The sequence below is a fragment of the Nomascus leucogenys genome, chromosome 10 (assembly GCF_006542625.1).
Source record: "Nomascus leucogenys isolate Asia chromosome 10, Asia_NLE_v1, whole genome shotgun sequence".
NCBI lineage: Eukaryota > Metazoa > Chordata > Mammalia > Primates > Hylobatidae > Nomascus > Nomascus leucogenys.
The window spans coordinates 79,116,252-79,139,651 of NC_044390.1; the positions used below are offsets into that span (position 1 = coordinate 79,116,252).

The 23,400-nt window shown below is 39.9% G+C and overlaps 1 protein-coding gene across 1 annotated transcript in view; it reads right to left on the minus strand.

Annotated features, from left to right (window-relative positions):
- TMEM116 (transmembrane protein 116) overlaps nt 1–23,400 on the minus strand; it is a 90,896-nt gene that overhangs the window by 39,689 nt on the left and 27,807 nt on the right. The gene's annotated exons all lie outside the window — the stretch shown is intronic.

Below are 23,400 nucleotides of genomic sequence, written 5' to 3' on the forward strand. Positions count from 1 at the left end.
TTACAGGCGTGGGCCACCACACCCAGCCCAAATGGTTTATTTTTTAATAAAAAAACATAAAAGCAACCAGAGAGAAAAATGACGTTACGTACAGAGGAATAACGATAAGAATATCAGATTTCTTGTTGAAAACAATGCAAACAAAAAGTGTAGTAACATGTTTAAAATACTGAACTTCTGTCAACCTAGAATTCTATACCTAGTGAATATACTTTCAAAAACAAAGGTGCAGTAAAAACATTTTCAGACAAATGAAACCAGACTCACCCTACAAGAAATGTTAACGGGTGATCTTTAGGCAGATGAAATATAATATTGATTAGAAATCAGGGATCTACACAAAAAAATGAAGAGCACCAGAAATGGTAAGTATAAAGTATGTTTTTTCTTACTACTTAAATATCATTAATAATAAACTATTTAGGCAAAAATCATAACAATGGATTGTGGGTTTTAAAACATGGAAAAGAAAAATGCATGACAACAATAGCATAAAGATTCAGAGAAGAGAAATGAAAGTACACTATTGTAAGATTCTTATCCTATATGTGAAGTGGCATCATATCACTTAAAGTTTAACTGTAATGTTAAAATATATACTGTAAACCCTGTAACACAACCAGTAACTTAAAAAAAAAACTAAAAATTTTTAGCTGATAAGCCAACAAAAAAGACAATATGTAATAACAAAATGTATTAGATTAATCCAAAAAAGGCAGAATTGAAGGAAAAGGGAACAAAAAACAGAAGTAACAAATAGAAAACAAACATCAAAATGTTAGATTCAAGTGTAATTATATAATCAAATTAAATGTAAGGTATTAAACATTGTCAGACTGGAATAGTAAGACCTAACTATTTACCACAAGAAGTGCACTTTATATATAAAACACAAATAAATTAAAATTTTAAAAAACTGGTGGGCTCAGTGGCTCATGCCTGTAATCCCAGCACTTTGAAAGGCTCACTTGTGTAAGGATTGCTTGAGGCCAGGAATCTGAGACAAGCCTGGGCAACATAGTGAAACCCCATCTCTACAAAAAAAATCTTTTAATTAGCCAGGCATGGTGGTTTTTGTAGTCCTACCAACTAAGGAAGCTGAGACGGGAGGACTGCTTGAGCCCAGGAGTTTGAGGTCATGTGAGCTATTATCATGCCACTACACTCCAGCCTAGGTGACAGAGTGACACCCTATCTGTGAAAAAAAAACAACAAAAAAAACAAAAAAACAAAACCCACCAAAAACAAAAAAAGCAAAACCCAACTTTTCCTCTGAAGCAGGTTAGAGAAAAAATAAAGATATTGAAATATATACCATGGCAACAGTAATCAAAAGAAAGCTGAAATGGCTATATAAGTAACAGAAAATGTAGACTTCAAAATAAAGAAGGCCATTTCATAACAATAATGGTGTCACTTAATCAAGGGGTCATAAAAATCCTAACTATTTATGTACCTAATAAAAGAGATTCAAAATACATGAAGCGAAATAGAACTACAAAGAGAAATATACAAATCCACAATTATAGTCAGAGATACCAATACTCCTCACTCACTAATGAATAAAATAAATAGAAAATTAGCAAAGATTTAGTAAACTTAAATAATACTATCAACCAACTTAACAGAATTGATATTTATAGAATATTCCAGCCAACAACAGCAGAATGTAATTTTTTTTCAAATGCATACAGAACATCTACCAAGATGCAACATATTCTGGACCATAAAATAAGTCTTGCTGGGTGTGGTGGCTCACGCCTGTAATCCCAGCACTTTGGGAGGCCAAGATGGGCAAATCACTTGAGGTCAGGAGTTTGAGACCACCCTGGCCAACATGGTGAAACCCCGTCTCTACTAAAAATACAAAAATTAGCCAGGTGTGGTGGCGTGTGCCTGTAATCCCAGCTACTCGGGAGGCTGAGGCAGGAGAATTGCTGGAACCCAGGAGGCAGAGGCTGCAGTGAGCTGAGATCGCTCCATTGTACTCTAGCCTGGGCGACAAGAGCGAGATTCTGTCTCAAAAAAAAAACGCTGAGGCAGATGGATCACGAAGTCAGGAGATCGAGTTCATCCTGGCCAACATGGTGAAACCCCATCCCTACTAAAAATACAAAAATTAGCCAGGTGTGGTGGCATGCTCCTGTAGTCCCAGCTACTCAGGAGGCTGAGGCAGGAGAATCGCTTGAACCCAGGAGGTGGAGGCTGCAGTGAGCTGAGATCGCACCACTACACTCCAGCCTGGCCGACAGGGTGGAACTCTGTCTCAAAAAAATAAACAAATAAACAAATAAATAAGTCTTAATAATTTCAAAAGCACTCAAATCACACAATGAAATTAAATTACATTATCAATAACAGCATGATCTGCAGAAAATCCCCAAATATTTGGAAACTAAATTATACACTTCTAAATAACTAAACAATTCATGGATTAAAGATCAAAAGGACAATTAGAAAGTATTTTAACTAAATAAAAATTTTAAAACAACATATTAGAATTTATGGGATGTACCAGCTACCATGGCACATGCCCATCGTCTCAGCTACTCAGAGGATCACTTGAGTCCAGGAGTGTGAGTCCAGCCTAGGCAACATAATAAGACTCCATCTCTAAAAATATACATAAGAGAATTTATGAGATGCTACTAAAGCAGTAATTAGGTAGCAATTTGTAGTATTAAATGCTTATATTAGAAATATCTCAAATCAATGACATCAACTTCCATTTTAAGAAACAGCAAATTAAACCCATAGTAAAAATATAGGAAATTAAGATCAAAGTGGAAATTAAGGCCAGAAGTGGTGGCTCCCACCTGTAATCCCAGCATTTTGGGAGGCCGAGGTGGGTAGACCACTTGAGTCCAGGAGTTTGAGACCAGCCTGGCCAACATATAAAATTAGCTGGGTATGGTGGTGCACACCTGCAATCCCTGCTACTTGGGTGGCTGAGGCAGGAGAATCACTTGAACCCAGGAGGCGGAGGTTGCAGATCGTGGCCTGCACTCCAACCTGGGCAACAAAAGCGAGACTTTGTCAAAAAAAAAAACAAAAACACACACACAAAAAACCCTACAGTATATAAAAATAATACATCACAACCAAGTGGGATTTATCTCAGGCCTACAGAGTTGTTTCAACATTCAAAAGTAAATCAATTTAAGTCACCCTATTAAAATACAAAAAAAATAAAAACCAGTGATCATCTAAATAGGTACAGAAAATAGCATTTGGAAAAATATAACATCCATTCTCAATTTTAAAAAGAGAGAAAAAAAAATCTCTCACCAAACTAGAAAAATTTCCTCAACTTGATTAAGGATATTTATGAAAAATCTATAGCTAGCATTATACTTAAGGTGAAAGATGGAATGCTTTCCTTCTAAGATCAGGAAAAAGACAGGACTGTCCACTTTCACCACTTTTATTCAACATTGTACTGGAGGTTCTAGTCACTGCAATCAGGCAGGGGAAAGAAAGAAATAGGCCAGGAGCAGTGGCTCATGCCTGTAATTCTAACACACTGGGAGGTCGGGGTGGGCGGATCATTTGAGGTTTGAGGTCAGGAGTTCGAGACCAGCCTGGTCAATGTGGTAAAACCCTGTCTCTACTAAAAATACAAAAAAAACAAAAATTAGGTAGGCATGGTGGTGCACGCCTATAATCCCACCTACTAGGGAGGCTGAGGTGGGAGAATCACTTGAACCGAGAAGAAGGTTGCAGTGAGCCGAGATCACACCACTGCACTCCAGGCTAGGCGACAGAGTGAGACTCTGTCTAAAAAAAAAAAGAAAAAGAAAGAAAAGAAAAGAAATAAAAGGCATCCAGACTAGAAAGGAAAAAGTCACATTTTTATTTGTAGACAACATGATCATCCATGTAGAAAAGCCAATGATGTCTACAAAAGAGCTATTCAAACTAATGAACAACAAGGTTCATATCCAGCAAGGTTGCAGGACACAAGACCAATATATAAAAATATATTTTATTTCTATATACTAATAATGAACAACTGGAATTTGAAATTTAAAAAATGTTATTTCAATAGCATAAAAAATATCAAATTTTTAGGGATAAATATGACGAAGGATGTGAAAGACCTATACAATTGAAAACTACAAAATATTGCTGAGAGATACTGAAGAAGACCTAAGCAATTTGCCAAATATACCTTGTTCATGAGTCAGAAGACTAAATATTGTCAAGATGTCACCTCTCTCCAAATTGATAGACAGATTCAACACAATCCCAATTAAAATCTCAGCAGACATTTCTGTAGGAACTGACAAGCGAAATCTGTTTTTTTGAGACAGAGTCTTGCTCTCCTACCCAGGCTGGAGTGCAGTGGCACGATCAGGGTTCACTGTAGCCTCAACCTCATGGGCTTACGTAATCCTCCCACCTCAGCTTCTTGCGTAGCTGGGACCACAGGCATGTGCCCGCAAGCCCAGCTTATATATACATACTTTTTTTTTGCAGAGACCGGGTCTCCCTATGTTATTCAGTCTGGTCTTGAACTCGTGGGCTCAAGCAGTCCTCCTGCCTCAGCCTCTGGCTAACAAGCATATTCTAGAATTCATATGAAAAAGGTAAAGAACATAGAATAGCCAAATCAACTCTGATAAGAAGAACACAATTGGAGAGCTAATACTGCCTAATTTCAAGAAAGGGTTTACAGCTAAAATAATCAAAATACCATGTTAGGGACTTCTGGTTTCAGTTCCAATGAGGAAAGAGCTTAGAAGTCACCACTCCTATCCTTATAGCAAGAAAAAAGCTAAACAGACTTGCCTTCCAGAGAAACTACTTCATCAGAGCCTTATCTGACATGGAGGAAGGAGAATTATGTAAACTTCGGCCCCTCTAGCCTTCTTGTGAAATGCCTAACCTTGTTTTTACTTTAACTCATTACTTTGAATTTTGTCCTGCTTGTCCCTTTAATCACCTAGCCTTGCTTCTCATGTAAATAAGACTCTCTAGCTAGGAAAGCCGGACAAACTCCAACTGACCCCTTAATTTACAAGACACTAAGGGCTCCTCACCCAACCCCTTTTAGTAAGGAGTTGGCCTGGGTAAACAGATCCTCAGCATTTCAAAGGAGCCTAATTAACTGATAAGGTACAAACACCAACAATGTATAAAGTTCCCAGGAATTTTCTCCAGGAGATAACAACATAAAAGGTTGAGTTCGTGTCCGTGTCCGGCATAGACCCTGTATCTAATTATAATGAAAGATTTAGAACCTTGCACCTGGTACCGTTGCTCTTCTTGTAACCATTTGTCTTTTAAGTTATCACTCTGTAACCATTTTAATTCTTTTGATTCTTGCATGTTTTTACTTCTGTAGAATTATTACATTTGAGTCCCCCTCCCCTTCCTAAACCTAACTATAAAAGTTAATAGAGCCCCTTCCTCGTGGCTGAGAGAATTTTGAGCGTTAGCCGTCTCTTTGGCCGCTGGCTTACTAAACGACTCTTAATTCGTCTCAAAGTGTGGCGTTTTCTTAACTCGCCTGGGTACAACACTTGTCTGATGTAAAGGGATACTTTTAAAAAGAACACTGAGAAAAAGTTCTGAAGGTCACAGCCCAAGAGCTCAGGCCAACAAAAATAAATGCTTAAGATTTAACTATAAGATTATAGAATGCTTCCCCTCTCCAACACCTTACCATCACGTCAAAGGGGCTTCAGTGTAATTATAACTGACAGAGGTTCAAACCCTCAACTCTATTTGAGAAGTTTTTTTTGTTTGTTTTGTTTTGTTTTTGTTTTTGTTTTTGAGATGGAGTCTCACTCTGTCGCCCAGGTTGGAGTGCAGTGCTGTGATCTTGGCTCACTGCAACCTCTGCCTCCCGGGTTCAAGGGATTCTCCTGTCTCAGCCTCCTGAGTAGCTGGGATTACAGGCGTGTGCCACAACGCCTGGCTAATTTTGTACTTTTAGTAGAGACAGGGTTTCACCATGTTGGTCAGGCTGGTCTCAAACTCCTGACCTCGTGATCTGCCCGAGAAACCCACAGACAACAGGGTAAGGGAGGGAACCCAGTAAACTGTAGGAAACTGAGGCCTCTGGCACCAAAAGCTATAGCATACATTAAATACAGCCCAGCTCCTGGTCATATAAACATAAAACATGAGGCAGGAGAATCGCTTGAAACCGGAAGGCGGAGGTTTTGCACCACTGCACTCTAGCCTGGGCAACAAGAGCAAAACTCTGTCTTAAACAAAACAAAGCAAAACAAAACATAAAACCTTACACTAAAAATCTAATTACCTCAGTTCCTATTACCTAATACCTCACAACTTTCAACAAAAAATTACAGAGCACATAGAGGCAAGAAAAACAAACACAGTCTGACAAGACAAGCATTAGACCAGTTTCAGATATGAATCAGATTTTGAAATTATTTGATAGGGAATCTAAAACAATAACAATTAATATGTTAAGGGCTCTGATGGAAAAAACAGACAACGTGTAAGAACAGATAGCTAATGTAAAAATGGAAACTCTTAAAAAGATTCAAAAGGAAACATTAAACACCAAAAATACTGTAATAGACATAAAGAAAGGGCACATCAATTAACTGAATACAGCCATGAATGGAATCATCAGTAAGCTTGATAATATGTAAATAGAAACTTCCCAAAATAAAATGCAAAGAAAAAAAGAATTATAAAAGGAACAGAATATCAAATGGAACAGAACAACAGTGGAACAGTTATAAAAGGTGTAACATAGGTATAATGGAATTAACAGAGGGAGAAGAAAGAGCAAAAGAAACATAAGAAATATCTGAAGTAATAATGACTCAGGATTTTTCAAAATTAACGACAGACACCAAATCACATATGCAGGAAGCTTACAGAACATCAAGCAAGATAAATACCAAAAAATCTGTACCTAGAAATATCATATTCAAACTGCAGAAAACCAAAGACAAAGAGAAAAATCTAGGAAGAAGCCAGTTTTAAAACCACCTGTTTTTTAGAGAAACAAGGATAAGAATTATACTATACTTCTTGTCAAACTACATAAACAAGAAGAAAGTACAGTGAAATATTTAAACTGTTGAAAGAAAGAACCACTAACCTAGAATTCTGTTTCCAGTATCCAGTGAGATTATTCTATAAAAATGAAGGAGAGACGGTTTCACACTGTTAATGTGCTAAATGCCACTGAATTATACACTTTAAAATGGTTAGTTTTATGTTATGTGAATTTCACCCTAATAAAATAAGGAGAAATTCAGACAAAAACTGTCACCAAGTAGACCTGTTTTCCTAGAAAAGTTAAAGAAGTTCTTCAGAAAGAGTGAAAATTGTATATGTCAGTAAATTCAGATCTACATAAAGAAAAAAAATCAGAGACAGAATAAATAAAGCTCAAATAAAGTATTTCATTTTTCTTATTCTTAATTGATATAAGAGTAATAATAGAAAAAATGTATTGAGTGATTAAATCATAAGGGTAAGTAAAATAAACAACAGGAATGTTATAAGAGATGGGAAAGGACAGTTAGGAATACTCTGTAATAAGGTACCTGCACTACCCATGAAACAATATAGTATTATTTGAAAATAAACTCAGATTAGTAAATGTGGAAGGCAAACTCTTGGGGAGTAACTAAAAATTATACTTAAAAATTAAGTATAGGCCGGGCGCAGTGGCTTAACGCCTGTAATCCCAGCACTTTGGGAGGCCGAGGCGGGCGGATCACAAGGTCAGGAGATTGAGACCATCCTGGCTAATGCGGTGAAACCCCGTCTCTACTAAAAATACAAAAAATTAGCCGGGCGTAGTGGCAGGCGCCTGTAGTCCCAGCTACTCGGGAGGCTGAGGCAGGAGAATGGCGTGAACCCGGGAGGTGGAGCTTGCAGTGAGCAGAGATCGTGCCACTGCACTCCAGCCCGGGCGACAAAGCAAGACTCCGTCTCAAAAAAAAAAAAAAAAAAAAAAAAAAAAAAAAAAAAAATTAAGTATAATTGATATGCTAAGAAAAGAGAGAAGATAGAATAATTTTTAATATGCTCAAAACCAGAAAAAGAAAAAAAGAGGAAGATAAAGAACAGATACAACAAATAGGAAACAGATATTAATCCAACTATATCAATAATTGCTTTCAATATGACCTAAATAAACCCATAAAAACATAGTGACTGTTAGAGTAGATTAAAAAAAAAAAAGGCCCAGCTGGCACGGTGGCTCACGCCTGTAATCCCAGCACTTTGGGAGGCCGACCTCCCAAATCACGAGGCAGATCACGAGGTCAGGAGTTTGAGATCAGCCTGGCCAACATGGTAAAACCCTGTCTCTACTAAAAATACAAAAGTTAGCCGGGCATGGTGGTGCATGCCTGTAATCCCAGCTACTCAGGAGGCTGAGGCAGGAGAATCACTTCAACCCAGGAGGCGGAGGTTGCAGTGAGCCAAGATCACAGCACTGCACTCCAACCCGGACGACAGAGTGAGACTTCATCTCAAAAAAAAAAAAAAAAAAAAAAAAAAGGCCCATCTATATGTTGTCTACAAAAAACTCACTTTAATATAAAGTCACAGATAAAAAGGATGTACAGAGATATACCATGTGTTATGGACTGAATGTCTGTGTCCCTCAAAATTCATATGTTGAAATCCTAACCCCAAAGGTGAGGCATTTAGAAGGTGGGGCCTTTGGGAGGCAATTAGCTCCTAAGGGTGGAGCCTTCACAAATGAGATTAGTGCCCTTATAAAAAAACATGAGAGGGCTTGCTCGCTCTCTCTCTTGTCTCCACCATGTTTGGATACAACAAGAAAATAGCCATCTGCAAACCAGGAAGTAGGCTCTTACCAGACACCAGATCTGCTGATTATCTTAATCTTGGACCTTCCAGCCTCCAGAACTGTGAGAAATAAATGTCTGTTGTTTAAGTCACACACTGTATGGTGATTTGTTATAGGTGCCTGAACTAAGACACTATGCAGACACTAATATAGTCAAATGATCTTTGATAAAGGATCAAAAGCAATTCATTGGTAAAAGTGTAGTCTTTTCACCAAATAGTGTTAGACTTATAGACATTCCTATGCAAAAATAAGACCTTATACCTGTCACAAAACTTAACACTTTGGGAGGCCAAGGCGGGCAGATCACGAGGTCAGGAGATCAAGACCATCCTGGTGAACACGGTGAAACCCCGTCTCTACTAAAAATACAAAAACAAAAATTAGCCAGGCGTGGTGGCGGGCGCCTGTAGTCCCAGCTACTTGGGAGGCTGAGGCAGGAGAATGGCATGAACCAGGGGGGTGGAGCTTGCAGTCAGCCGAGATCACGCCACTGCACTCCAGCCTGGGAGACAGCGAGAGTCTGTCTCAAAAAAACAAAACAAACAAAAAAAAACTTAAGTCAAGATGGATCACAGATCTAAATGTAAAACACAAAAGTTCTATAAAATGTCTAGAAGATAACATAGGAGAAAATCTAGATGACCTTGGGTCACCTAGATCCATGATCCATGAAAGAAAAAAATGGATGAGTGGAACTTCATTGGAAAATAGGTATTCAAATGAATACATGTACACATGTTCATAGAAGCACTATTTACACTAGCCAAAAGGTGAAAACAACCTTCACGTTTATGAATGGATGAATAAATTGTGTATACATATTATATATATATACACAATAGAATATTATTTATACAAGGGAATGAAGTACTGATATATCCTACAACATGGATGAAACTTCAAAACATTGTGCTAAGTGAAAGAAGCCAGACACAAAACGTTACACATATTGCATGATTCCACTTATAGTAAATACCTAGAATATAGAAACAGAAAGAAAACAGAAAGCAGACTGGTGGGGGATGAAGAGTAATCTCTTAATGGGTACAGGGTTTCCTTTTAGTGTATTGAAAATATTTTGGAAGTACATAAAGCTGGTGGTTGAACAACACTGTGAATATGCTAAATGCTGCTCAATTGTTCACTTAAAAAGCTGTTACATACATTTTGCCTCATTCAAAAAAATTTTGAAATCTGTTCTGCAGAAGACTCTGTTAAAAGAATGAAGAGACAAGCCACAGACTGGAAGAAAACATTTCCAAAATACATTTGACTGAGGAACTGTATCCACAATACACAAATAACTCATAAACTCAACAATAAGAAAACAAAATATTTGGATATCTCACCAAAGAAGAAAGGTAGTAAATGAGCATATAAAAAAACCTTCAACATTATATGTCATTAGAGAGCTGAAAATTATAGCAAGACACCAATACATACCCACTAGAATGGCAAAAATCCAAAACATTGAAACCAAGTGCTGGTGAGGATGCCAAGCAGTAGAAACTCTCATTTATTGCTGATGGGAATGAAAGAGGATACAGACACTTTGGAAGACAGTCTGGCAATTTCTTACAAAGCCAAACATAGGCTTACTATATAATCCAGCAATCATCCTCCTAGTTATTTCCTCAGTTGAACTGAAAACTTATGTCCACACAAAAATCTGCATACTAATGTTTATAGAAGCATTATTTATAGTTGCCCCAAACTAGAAGCAACCAAGATGTCCTATAATGGTGACAGAATTTTTAAAAACTGTGATAAACCCACACAACAAACAAAAAGAAATGAGCTATTAAGACACTAAAAGACCTGGAAGAACCTTAAATACATATTGCTAAGTGAAAAGAAGTCAATCTGACAAGATTATATACTGTATGATTCCAACTATATGACATTCTAGAAAAGGCAAAACTATAGAAACCATAAAAATGTCAATGAGTTGCCAAGGAAAGGAAGAGTGTGAGAAAGATGCACAGGTGAATAAAAAATTTTAGGACCGTGAAACCATTCTGGATGATACTATAATAGTGGACACATGACAGTATGAATTTATCAAAAGCCACAGAACTGCACAACACAGACTGAAACTTAGAGTAAACTACTGACTTTAGTGAATAATAATATGGGTTTATTAATTGTAATAAATGTACCACACTAAGGCAAAATGATTATAGGGGAAACTTTGGGAACTAGGGAGGGTATGGTAGGTACCTGGGAACTCTGTAGTATTTTCCCAATTCTTCTGTAAATCTAAAACTGTTCTAAAAATAAAGTCTATTTTTATTTTTTTATTTTTTTAAAGTATTTTTTTATTATTATACTTTAAGTTTTAGGGTACATGTGCACAACATGCAGGTTTGTTACATACGTATACCTGTGCCATGTTGGTGTGCTGCACCCATTAACTCCTCATTTAGTATTAGGTATATCTCCTAATGCTGTCCCTCCTCCCTCCCCACAACCTCACAACAGGCCCTGGTGTGTGATGTTCCCCTTCCTGTGTCCATGTGTTCTCATTGTTCAATCCCCACCTGTGAGTGAGAACATGCGGTGTTTGGTTTTTTGTCCTTGCGATAGTTTGCTGAGAATGATGGTTTCCAGCTTCATCCATGTCCCTACAAAGGACATGAACTCATCATTTTTTATGGCTGCATAGTATTCCATGATGTATATGTGCCACATTTTCTTAATCCAGTCTATTGTTGTTGGACATTTGGGTTGGTTCCAAGTCTTTTGCTATTGTGAATAGTGCCACAATAAACATACGTGTGCATGTGTCTTTATAGCATCATGATTTATAATCCTTTGGGGATATACCCAGTAATGGGATGGCTGGAATGGTATTTCTAGTTCCAGATCCCTGAGGAATAGCCACACTGACTTCCACAATGGTTGAACTAGTTTACAGTCCCACCAATAGTGCAAAAGTATTCCTATTTCTCCACATTGTCTCCAGCACCTGTTGTTTCCTGACTTTTTAATGATGGCCATTCTAACTGGTGTGAGATGGTATCTCATTGTGGTTTTGATTTGCATTTGTCTGATGGCCAGTGATAATAAGCATTTTTTCATGTGTCTTTTGGCTGCATAAATGTCTTCTTTTGAGAAGTGTCTGTTCATGTCCTTCGCCCACTTTTTGATGGGGTTGTTTTTTTCTTGTAAATTTGTTTGAGTTCATTGTAGATTCTGGATATTAGCCCTTTGTCAGATGAGTAGATTGCAAAAATTTTCTCCCATTCTGTAGGTTGCCTGTTCACTCTGATGGTAGTTTCTTTTGCTGTGCAGAAGCTCTTTAGTTTAATTAGATCCCATTTGTCAATTTTGGCTTTTGTTGTCATTGCTTTTGGTGTTTCAGACATGAAGTCCTTGCCCATGCCTATGTCCTGAATGGTATTGCCTAGGTTTCCTTCTAGGGTTTTTTATGGTTTTAGGTCTAACATGTAAGTCTTTAATCCATCTTGAATTAATTTTTGTATAAGGTGTAAGGAAGGGATCCAGTTTCAGCTTTCTACATACAGCTAGCCAGTTTTCCCAGCACCATTTATCAAATAGGGAATCCTTTCCCCATTTCTTGTTTTTGTCAGGTTTGTCAAAGATCAGATAGTTGTAGATATGCGGCATCATTTCTGAGGGCTCTGTTCTGTTCCAATTGGTCTATATCTCTGTTTTGGTACCAGTACCATGCTGTTTTGGTTACTGTAGCCTTGTAGTATAGTTTGAAGTCAGGTAGCATGATGCCTCCAGCTTTGTTCTTTTGGCTTAGGATTGACTTGGCAATGCGGGCTCTTTTTTGGTTCCATATGAACTTTAAAGTAGTTTTTTCCAATTCTGTGAAGAAAGTCGTTGGTAGCTTGATGGGGATGGCATTGAATCTATAAATTACCTTGGGCAGTATGGCCATTTTCACGATATTGATTCTTCCTACTTATGAGCATGGAATGTTCTTCCATTTGTTTGTATCCTCTTTTATTTCATTGAGCAGTGGTTTGTAGTTCTCCTTGAAGAGGTCCTTCACATCCCTTGTAAGTTGGATTCCTAGGTATTTTATTCTCTTTGAAGCAATTGTGAATGGGAGTTCACTCATGATTTGGCTGTTTGTCTGTTATTGGTGTATAAGAATGCTTGTGATTTTTGCACATTGATTTTGTATCCTGAGACTTTGCTGAAGTTGCCTATCAGCTTAAGGAGATTTGGGGCTGAGACAATGGGGTTTTCTAGATATACAATCATGTCATCTGCAAACAGGGACAATTTAACTTCCTCTTTTCCTAATTGAGTACCCTTTATTTCCTTCTCCTGCCTGATTGCCCTGGCCAGAACTTCCAACACTATGTTGAATAGGAGTGGTGAGAGGGCATCCCTGTCTTGTGCCAGTTTTCAAAGGGAATGCTTCCAGTTTTTGCCCATTCAGTATGATATTGGCTGTGGGTTTGTCATAGATAGCTCTTACTATTTTGAGATACGTCCCATCAATATCTAATTTATTGAGTTTTTTTTTTTTTTTTTTTTTTTTTTTGAGACGGAGTCTTGCTCTGTCGCCCAGGCTGAAGTGCAGTGGCGCAATCTCGGCTCACTGCAAGCTCCGCCTCCCAGGTTCACACCATTCTCCTGCCTCAGCCTCTCTGAGTAGCTGGGACTACAGGCACCTGCCACCACGCCCGGCTAATTTTTTGTATTTTTTAATAGAGATGGAGTTTCACCGTGGTCTCGATCTCCTGACCTCGTGATCCGCCGACCTCGTGATCCGCCCGCCTCGGCCTCCCAAAGTGCTGGGATTACAAGCGTGAGCCACCACACCCGGTCAATTTATTGAGTTTTTAGCATGAATTGTTGTTGAATTTTGTCAAAGGCCTTTTCTGCATCTATTGAGATAATCATGTAGTTTTTGTCGTTGGTTCTGTTTATGTGCTGGATTATGTTTATTGATTTGTGTATGTTGAACCAGCCTTGCAACCCAGGGATGAAGCCCACTTGATCACGGTGGATAAGCTTTTTGATGTGCTGCTGGATTCGGTTTGCCAGTATTTTATTGAGGATGTTTGCATCGATGTTCATCAGGGATATTGGTCTAAAATTCTCTTTTTTTGTTGTGTCTCTGCCAGGCTTTGGTATCAGGATGATGCCGGCCTCATAAAATGAGTTAGGGAGGATTCCCTCCTTTTCTATTGATTGGAATAGTTTCAGAAGGAATGGTACCAGCTCCTCCTTGTACCTCTGCTAGAATTTGGCTGTGAATCCATCTGGTCCTGGACTTTTTTTTGGTTGGTAAGCTATTAATTATTGCCTCAATTTCAGAGGCTGTTATTGGTCTATTCAGAGATTCAACTTCTTCCTGGTTTAGTCTTGGGAGGGTGTATGTGTTGAGGAATTTATCCATTTCTTCTAGATTTTCTAGTTTATTTGCATAGAGGTGTTTATAGTATTCTCTGATGGTAGTTTGTATTTCTGTGGGATCGGTGGTGATATCCCCCTTATCATTTTTTTTTTTTTTTTTTTTTGAGACTGAGTCTGGCTCTGTCCCCCAGGCTGGAGTGCAGCAGCACCATCTCGGTTCACTGCAAGCTCCGCCTCCTGGGTTCATGCCATTCTCCTGCCTCAGCCTCCCGAGTAGCTGGGACTACAGGCGCCCGCCACCACACCCTGCTAATATTTTTGTATTTTTAGTAGAGACGGGGTTTCACCATTTTGGCCAGGATGGTCTTGAACAACTGACCTCGTGATCCGCCTGCCTCGGCCTCCCAAAGTGCTAGGATTACAGGCTTGAGCCACTGCACCTGGCCTCTCTTATCATTTTTTATTGCATCTATTTGATTCTGCTCTCTTTTCTTCTTTATTAGTCTTGCTAGCGGTCTATCAATTTTGTTGATCTTTTCAAAAAACCAGCTCCTGGATTCATTGATTTTTTGAAGGGTTTTTTGTGTCTCTATTTCCTTCAGTTCTGCTCTGATCTTAGTTATTTCTTGCCTTCTGCTAGCTTTTGAATGTGTTTGCTCTTGCTTCTTTAGTTCTTTTAATTGTGATATTAGGATGTCAATTTTAGATCTTTCCTGCTTTCTCTTGTGGCATTTAGTGCTATAAATTTCCCTCTACACACTGCTTTGAATGTGTCCCAGAGATTCTAGTATGTTATGTCTTTGTTCTCATTGGTTTCAAAGAACATCTTTATTTATGCCTTCATTTCGTTATGTACCCAGTAGTCATTCAGGAGCAGGTTGTTTAGTTTCCATGTAGTTCAGTGGTTTTGAGTGAGTTTCTTAATCCTGAGTTCTAGTTTGATTGCACTGTGGTCTGAGAGACAGTTTAATTTCTGTTCTTTTACATTTGCTGAGGAGTGCTTTACTTCCAACTATGTGGTCAATTTTGGAATAGGTGTGGTGTAGTGCTGAAAAGAATGTATATTCTGTTGATTTGGGGTGGAGAGTTCCGTAGATGTCTATTAGGTCTGCTTGGTGCAGAGCTGAGTTCAATTCCTGGATATCCTTGTTAACTTCCTGTCTCGTTGATATGTCTAATGTTGACAGTGGGGTGTTAAAGTCTCCCATTATTATTGTGTGGGAGTCTAAGTCTCTTTCTAGGTCTCTAAGGACTTGCTTTATGAATCTGGGTGCTCCTGTATTGGGTGCATATATATTTAGGATAGTTAGCTCTTCTTGTTGAATTGATCCCTTTACCATTATGTAATGGCCTTCTTTGTCTCTTTTGATCTTTGTTGGTTTAAAGTCTGTTTTATCTGAGACTAGGATTGCAACCCCTGCCTTTTTTTATTTTCCATTTGCTTGGTAGATCTTCCTCCATCCCTTTATTTTGAGCCTATGTGTGTCTCTGCATGTGAGATGAGTTTTCTGAACACAGCACACTGATGGGTCTTGACTATCCAATTTGCATCTGTGTCTTTTAATTGGAGCATTTAGCCCATTTACATTTAAGGTTAATATTGTTATGTGTGAATTTGATCCTGTCATTATGATGTTAGCTGGTTATTTTGCTCGTTAGTTGATGCAGTTTCTTCCTAGCCTTGATGGTCTTTACAATTTGGCATGTTTTTGCAGTGGCTGGTCCTGGTTGTTCCTTTCCATGTTTAGTGCTTCCTTCAGGAGCTCTTTTAGGGCAGGTCTGGTGGTGACAAAATCTCTCAGCATTTGCTTGTCTGTAAAGTATTTTATTTCTCCTTCACTTATGAAGCTTAGTTTGGCTGGATAGGAAATTCTGGGTGGAAAATTATTTTCTTTAAGAATGTTAAATATTGGCCCCCACTCTCTTCTGGCTTGTAGAGTTTCTGCTGAGAGATCAGCTGTTAGTCTGATGGGCTTCCCCTTGTGGGTAACCCGACCTTTCTCTCTGGCTGCCCTTAACATTTTTTCCTTCATTTCAACTTTGGTGAATCTGACAATTATGTGTCTTGGAGTTGCTCTTCTCGAGGAGTATCTTTGTGGCGTTCTCTGCATTTCCTGAATTTGAATGTTGGCCTGCCTTGCTAGATTGGGGAAGTTCTCCTGGATAATATCCTGCAGAGTGTTTTCCAACTTGGTTCCATTCTCCCCGTCACTTTCAGGTACACCAATCAGACGTAGATTTGGTCTTTTCACATAGTCCCATATTTCTTGGAGGCTTTGTTCGTTTCTTTTTATTCTTTTTTCTCTAAACTTCTCTTCTCGCTTCACTTCATTCATTTGATCTTCCATCACTGATACCCTTTCTTCCAGTTGATCGAATCGGCTACTGAGGCTTGTGAATTCGTCACGTAGTTCTCGTGCTGTGGTTTTCAGCTCCATCAGGTCTTTTAAGGACTTCTCTGCATTGGTTATTCTAGTTAGCCATTCGTCTAATTTTTTTTCAAGGTTTTTAACTTCTTTGAAATGGGTTCGAACTTCTTCCTTTAGCTTGGAGTAGTTTGATCGTCTGAAGCCTTCATCTCTCAATTCATCAAAGCCATTCTCCATCCAGCTTTGTTCTGTTGCTGGTGAGGAGCTGTGTTCCTTTGGAAGAGAAGAGGCGCTCTGATTTTTAGTTTCCAGTTTTTCTGGTCTGTTTTTCCCCCATCTTTGTGGTTTTATCTACCTTTGGTCTTTGATGATGGTGACGTACAGATGGGGTTTTGATGTGGATGTCCTTTCTGTTTGTTAGTTTTCCTCCTAACAGTCAGGACCCTCAGCTGCAGGTCTGTTGGAGTTTGCTGGAGGTCCACTCCACACCCTGTTTGCCTGGGTATCAGCAGCGGAGGCTGCAGAACAGCGGATATTGGTGAACAGCAAATGTTGCTGCCTGATCGTTCCTCTGGAGGTTTTGTCTCAGAGGAGTACCCAGCCGTGTGAGGTGTCAGTCCGCCCCTACTGGCGGGTGCCTCCCAGTTAGGCTACTTGGGGGTCAGGGACCCACTTGAGGAGGCAGTCTGTTCGTTCTCAGATCTCAAGCTGCATGCTGGGAGAACCACTACTCTCTTCAAAACTGTCAGACAGGGACATTTAAGTCTGCAGAGGTTTCCGCTGCCTTTCGTTTGGCTATGCCCTGCACCCAGAGGTGGAATCCACAGAGGCAGGCAGGCCTCCTTGAGCTGTGGTGGGCTTCACCCAGTTTGAGCTTCCCGGCCGCTTTATTTACCTACTCAGGCCTCAGCAATGGCGGGCGCCCCTCCCCCAGCCTCGCTGCCACCTTGCAGTTTGATCTCAGACTGCGGTGCTAGCAATGAGCGAGGCTCCGTGGACGTAGGACACTCCCAGCCAGGCACAGGATATAATCTCCTGGTGTGCCATTTGTTAAGACCATTGGAAAAGCACAGTGTTAGGGTGGGAGTGACCTGATTTTCCAGGTGCTATCTGTCACCCCTTTCTTTGACTAGGAAAGGGAATTCCCTGACCCCTTGCGCTTCCTGGGTGAGGCGATGCCTCGCCCTGCTTCGGCTCACACTCGGTACGCTGCACCCACTGTCCTGCGCCCACTGTCCGACACTTCCCAGTGAGATGAACCTGGTACCTCAGTTGGAAATGCAGAAATCACCCGTCTTCTGCGTCGCTCACGCTGGGAGCTGTAGACTGGAGCTGTTCCTATTTGGCTATCTTGACTCTACCCCCCTCATAAAGTATCATAAAGTCTATTTTTAAAACCAGCATGATATTTACATAGAGATAAAAAATATATCAGCCTGGTGCAGTGGCTCATGCCTGTAATCTCAGCACTTTGGAAGGCTGAGGTGGGCAGACTGCATGAGCCCAGGGGTTCGAGACCAGCCTGGGCAACATGGTGAAACCTCCTCTCTACAAAAAATACAAAAATTAACTGGGCGTGGTAATGTGTGCCTGTAGTTCCAGCTACTCTGGAGGCTGCAGTGGTAGGATCACTCGAGCCCAGCGGGTTGAGGCTGCAGTGAGCAGTGGTTATGCCACTGCTGGGTAACAGAGTGAGATACTGTCTCAAAAAAAAAAAAAAAAAAAGAAAGAAACTTACCAAATTGTATACTTTAAATGTTTGCAATTATACCTCAATTAAGCTGTCTAAAAAATAAACAAATAGAGTAACATCACAGAAAATGATGGAGTACAGAACTCCAAAAATCTATCCGTCCACTAAAGCAACAATTAAGCTGGATAAAAACCAGTCAAAACCAACTTTTTTTGAGCTCTAGAATCTAATCAAAAATTTACAAAACCCAGGGGAATGCTTAGTGAAGGAAGACATGGTAAATTTTGGTAAGAGAGTGTTATGGCATTTTAATTTACCTGCCTTACCACCCCCAACTCCCTAATTCAATGACAACTGTGGGGACAGCAGTCTGCATTCCTGTTGCAGGTTGTTAGTGCCACAGGGATCAATATGGACCTTATTCTCAAATAATTGTAGCTATGTGTTTTGGCGTGTCTGGTCCTTCCCTGCAGGATCAACATAGGGGCTTGCTTTTATTTCATCCACCTTGGAATTTTCTCAGAGCAGGAGTGGCCTCAAAGACAGCATATGTCAAAAGTACTTAGAGGCAAATATATTAGCCACAGCCTTCTGGGACAAGGGATAACAGACAGGTCAAACAGCAGAGAGAACCAAAAGCCTGGGAAAGAGGCTGGGGAAGGAAATACATGGGGAAATAAGAACTCTGAAAAAAATCCTGTATTCAGTATTCGTAATAGCCAAGATATGGAATCAACCTAAGTGTCCATCAATAGATGAATGGATAAAGAAAATATGGTATATATACATAATGGAATACTACTCAGCCTATAAAAGGAAGAAAATCTTGTCATTTGTAACAACAGGAGAAACTTGGGAGTATATTATCCTAACTGAAATAAGCAAGGCACAGAAAGACAAATAGTGCATAATTACACTTATGTGTGAAATTATAAAAAGTTGAATTCATAAAAGTAGATAGTAGAATGGTGATTACCAGAAACTAGGAGGTGGGGAGGAGGCATACTGGGGATACATTGGTCAAAGTATATAAAATTTCAGTTAGATACAAGAAAAAAGTTCAGGAGATCTATTGTACAACATGGTGACTACAGTTAATAATATTATATACTTGAAAATTGCCAACAGAGTAGATTTTAGACGTTCTCACCACAAAAAAATGTTAAGTATGTGAGGTAATGGATATGCTGACTAGCATGATCTAGCCATTCCAAAATGTATACATATATTAAAACATTATGTTTTACATCATAAATGCATACCTTTTTTTTTTTTTTTTTTTGAGACGGAGTCTCGCTCTGTTGCCCAGACTGGAGTGCAGTGGTGTGATCTTGGCTCACTGCAACCTCTGCCTCCCCGGTTCAGGCAATTCTCCTGCCTCAGCCTCCCGAGTAGCTGAAACTACAGGCGCACGCCACTATGCCCGGCTAATTTTTTGTGTTTTAGTAGAGACGGGGTTTTACCGTGTTGCCCAGGCTGGTTGCGGACTCCTGAGCTCAGGCAATCTGCCCTCCTTGGCCTCCCAAAGTGTTGGGATTACAGGTGTGAGCCACCGTGCCTGGCCAATGCATACAATTTTTATTTGTCAATTTAGAAAATCAATCAATCAATCAATCAGAAAAGTACATGCAGATACTGGGGAATCTAGAAAGCCATATGCATGTCCAGAGCAGTACACATACTCAGAAAAAAATCTACATTTGCAACTCCTATGGACATTCAGGCTTCATGAAAGTAGGGAAGCAAAGGCTAAGGCAGAGGTGTAAATGACCTAGCTAAGCACTGAAACAATGCTCCAATACAGAACCCATCTGCAAAGACCATGAAAGGTTTTTCTTTGTTTGTTTTTGTATGAGGAATCTAAGGAAATTTCTGACCAATCACAAGCTCACCACTAAGGTAATGGAAAGCTACTTCAGTGACTACATAAGGCAAAGAATACAGTCTTTAAAAATAATAGTTTAGGCTGGGCACAGTGACTCATGCCTGTAATCCCACTTTGGGACTACACTTTGGGAGGCTGAAGTGGGAAGACCACTTGAGCACAGGAGTTCAAGACTAGCCTAGGCAACACAGCGAGACTGTCTATCTCTCTTAAAAAAAAAAATTAGCTGGGGCCAGGCATGGTGGCTCACGCCTGTAATCCCAGAACTTTGAGAGGCTGAGGCAGGCAGATCACCTGAGGTCAGAAGTCTGAGACCAGCCTGACCAATACGGTGAAACCCCATCTCTACTAAAAATACAAAAATTAGCTAGGCATGGTAGCGTGTGCCTGTAATCCCAGCCAGTTGGGAGGCTGAGGCAGAAGAATCGCTTGAGCCTGGGAGGTGGAGGTTGCAGTGAGCTGAGATCACACCACTGTACTCCAGCATGGGCAACAGAGCAAGACTCCATCTTAAAAAAAAAAACAAAAAAATTAGCTGGGCACGGTGACACGCACCTGTGGTCTCAGCTACTCAGGGGTAGGAGGTGGCAGGATTGCTTGAGCCCAGGAGGTTGAAGCTGCAATGAGCTGTGATTGAACCACTGCACTCCAGCCTGGGAGACAGAGCAAGACCCTGTCTCAAACAATAATAATAGTAATAATAATAATAGTTTAGAAATAGAAAATTGGAACAGACCTATAACTAGTAAGGAGATTTAATCAGTAATCAAAAAATTTCCCCAAACACAAAGCCTAGAACCAAATGGCTTTACTGGTAAATTCTATCAAACACTTAGAGAATAATTACCACCAAAACCTGTCAAGTTATTCCAAAAAGTTGAATAGGATGCAATGCTTCCCAACTCATTCTATGAGGCCAGCAAAACCCTGATACCAAAGCCAGACAATGACACTACAAGAAAAGAACAGACCAATATCCCTGATGAATACTGTTGCAAAAATCCTCAACAAAATAGTAGCAAACAAAATTCAACAGCACATTAAAAGGATTATGCCGGGTGCAGTGGCTCACGCTTGTAATCCCAGCACTTTGGGAGGCCGAGGCGGGCGGATCACGAGGTCAGGAGATCGAGACCACGGTGAAACCCCGTCTCTACTAAAAATACAAAAAAATTAGCCGGGCGTGGTGGCAGGCGCCTGTAGTCCCAGCTACTCGCAGAGGCTGAGGCAGGAGAATGGCGTGAACCCGGGAGGCGGAGCTTGCAGTGGGCCGAGACTGCGCCACTGCACTCCAGCCTGGGTGACAGAGCAAGACTCCGTCTCAAAAAAAAAAAAAGGATTATACACCATGACGAAATAGGAGCTGTTCCTGGAATGCAAGGATGGTTCAACATACAAAAATCAATTAATATATCACATTAATAGAATTAGGGAAAAAACTATATGATGATTACAATTAATGCAGAAAAGTATTTGACAAAATTCAATACCCTTTCATGATTAAAAAAAAAAAACACCCACTCAAAAAATCCCCAAACTAGGAACAGAACCAAACTAGGAACAGAAGAAAACTATCTCAACAAAATAAAGGCCAGTACATATACACAGATGAGTTTCCTGAACACAGCACACTGATGGGTCTTGACTCTTTATCCAGTTTGCATCTGTGTCTTTTAATTGGAGCATTTAGCCCATTTACATTTAAGGTTAATATTGTTATGTGTGAATTTGATCCTGTCATTATGATGTTAGCTGGTTATTTTGCTCGTTAGTTGATGCAGTTTCTTCCTAGCCTTGATGGTCTTTACAATTTGGCACGTTTTGCAGTGGCTGGCCAACATGGTGAAACCCCGTCTCTACCAAAAATACAAAAAAAATTAGCCAGGCGTGGTGGCAGGCGCCTGTAGTCCCAGCTACTTGAGAGGCTGAGGCAGGAGAATGGTGTGAACCCAGGAGGTGGAGCTTGCAGTGAGCCAAGATCATGCCACTGCACTCCAGTGTGGGCGAAAGAGCGAGACTCCGTCTCAAAAAAAAGTAACATTAACCACATCTGTACCAAGCACAAAGTAAATATTATTAATGAACATTTTACAGATTAGGAGACTGAAGTTCAGAAAGATTAGGTACTGGCCAAACATTACAAAGTTAATCAGGTCCAGGATTCTAATACAGACTTTTCTGATCAAAGACTGTAATTATCTGAATAAACAATACAGCCTTAATTCTATATAATTCATAAGGTTATTAGCAGGACTGAGCAACATATGACTCTAAAACATTTTAAACTCATATGAGATCGGTAACATATTAGTGCACAGATTTTATACCACCAATTACATATTATTAATTTCTTACTAAATTGAAAGAAATTTCCCCTCTAGTAACAAATTCCAAAGGAAATATCTAGCAGTGAGCATAGGCTGCATTTTAACCTTTACTTTTTTCACACTACATGTCTCAGAAATATAGAAGCAGTATTATATACTGATGGCACTATGTGGATTAATCCATTGGTAAAATTCATGAAAGATACACAATCCATATATGATTATCTGTAGTATTTTCAAAATCCAATGTTTATTTTACTTTTGTAACACAAAATCATCCAATCATTTCAAATGATGTTATAGAAAAGTATTTCATTACCTGGAAATATGGTCACAATATGTTGAATAATAAAAACAGGTTATAAAAAGTATTCATTGGCTGGGCACGGTGGCTCACACCTGTAATCCCAGCACTTTGGGAGGCTGAGGCTGGCAGATCATGAGGTCAAGAGATCGAGACCATACTGGCCAACATGGTGAAACCTCGTCTCTACTAAAAGTACAAAAATTAGCTTGGCCTGGTGGTGCACGCCTGTAGTCCCAGCTACTCAGGAGGCTGAGGCAGGAGAATCGCTTGAACCTAGGAGGCAGAGGTTGCAGTGAGCCAAGATCGCACCACTGCACTCCAGTCTGGTGACAGAGCGAGACCCTGTCTCAAAAAAAAAAAAATAGCTGGGTGAGGTGGCTCATGCCTGTAATCCTAGCATTTTGAGAGTCCGAGGTGGGTGGATCATGAGGTCAGGAGATCGAGACCATCCTGGCTAACACGGTGAAATCCCGTCTCTACTAAAAATACAAAAAAAATTCACCAGGCGTGGTGGCAGGCGCCTGTAGTCCCAGCTACTCGGGAGGCTGAGGCAGGAGAATGGTGTGAACCCTGAAGGCAGAGCTTGCAGTGAGCCGAGATCGCACCACTGTACTCCAGCCTGGTGACAGACCAAGTCTCCACTTCCCAAGGTGAA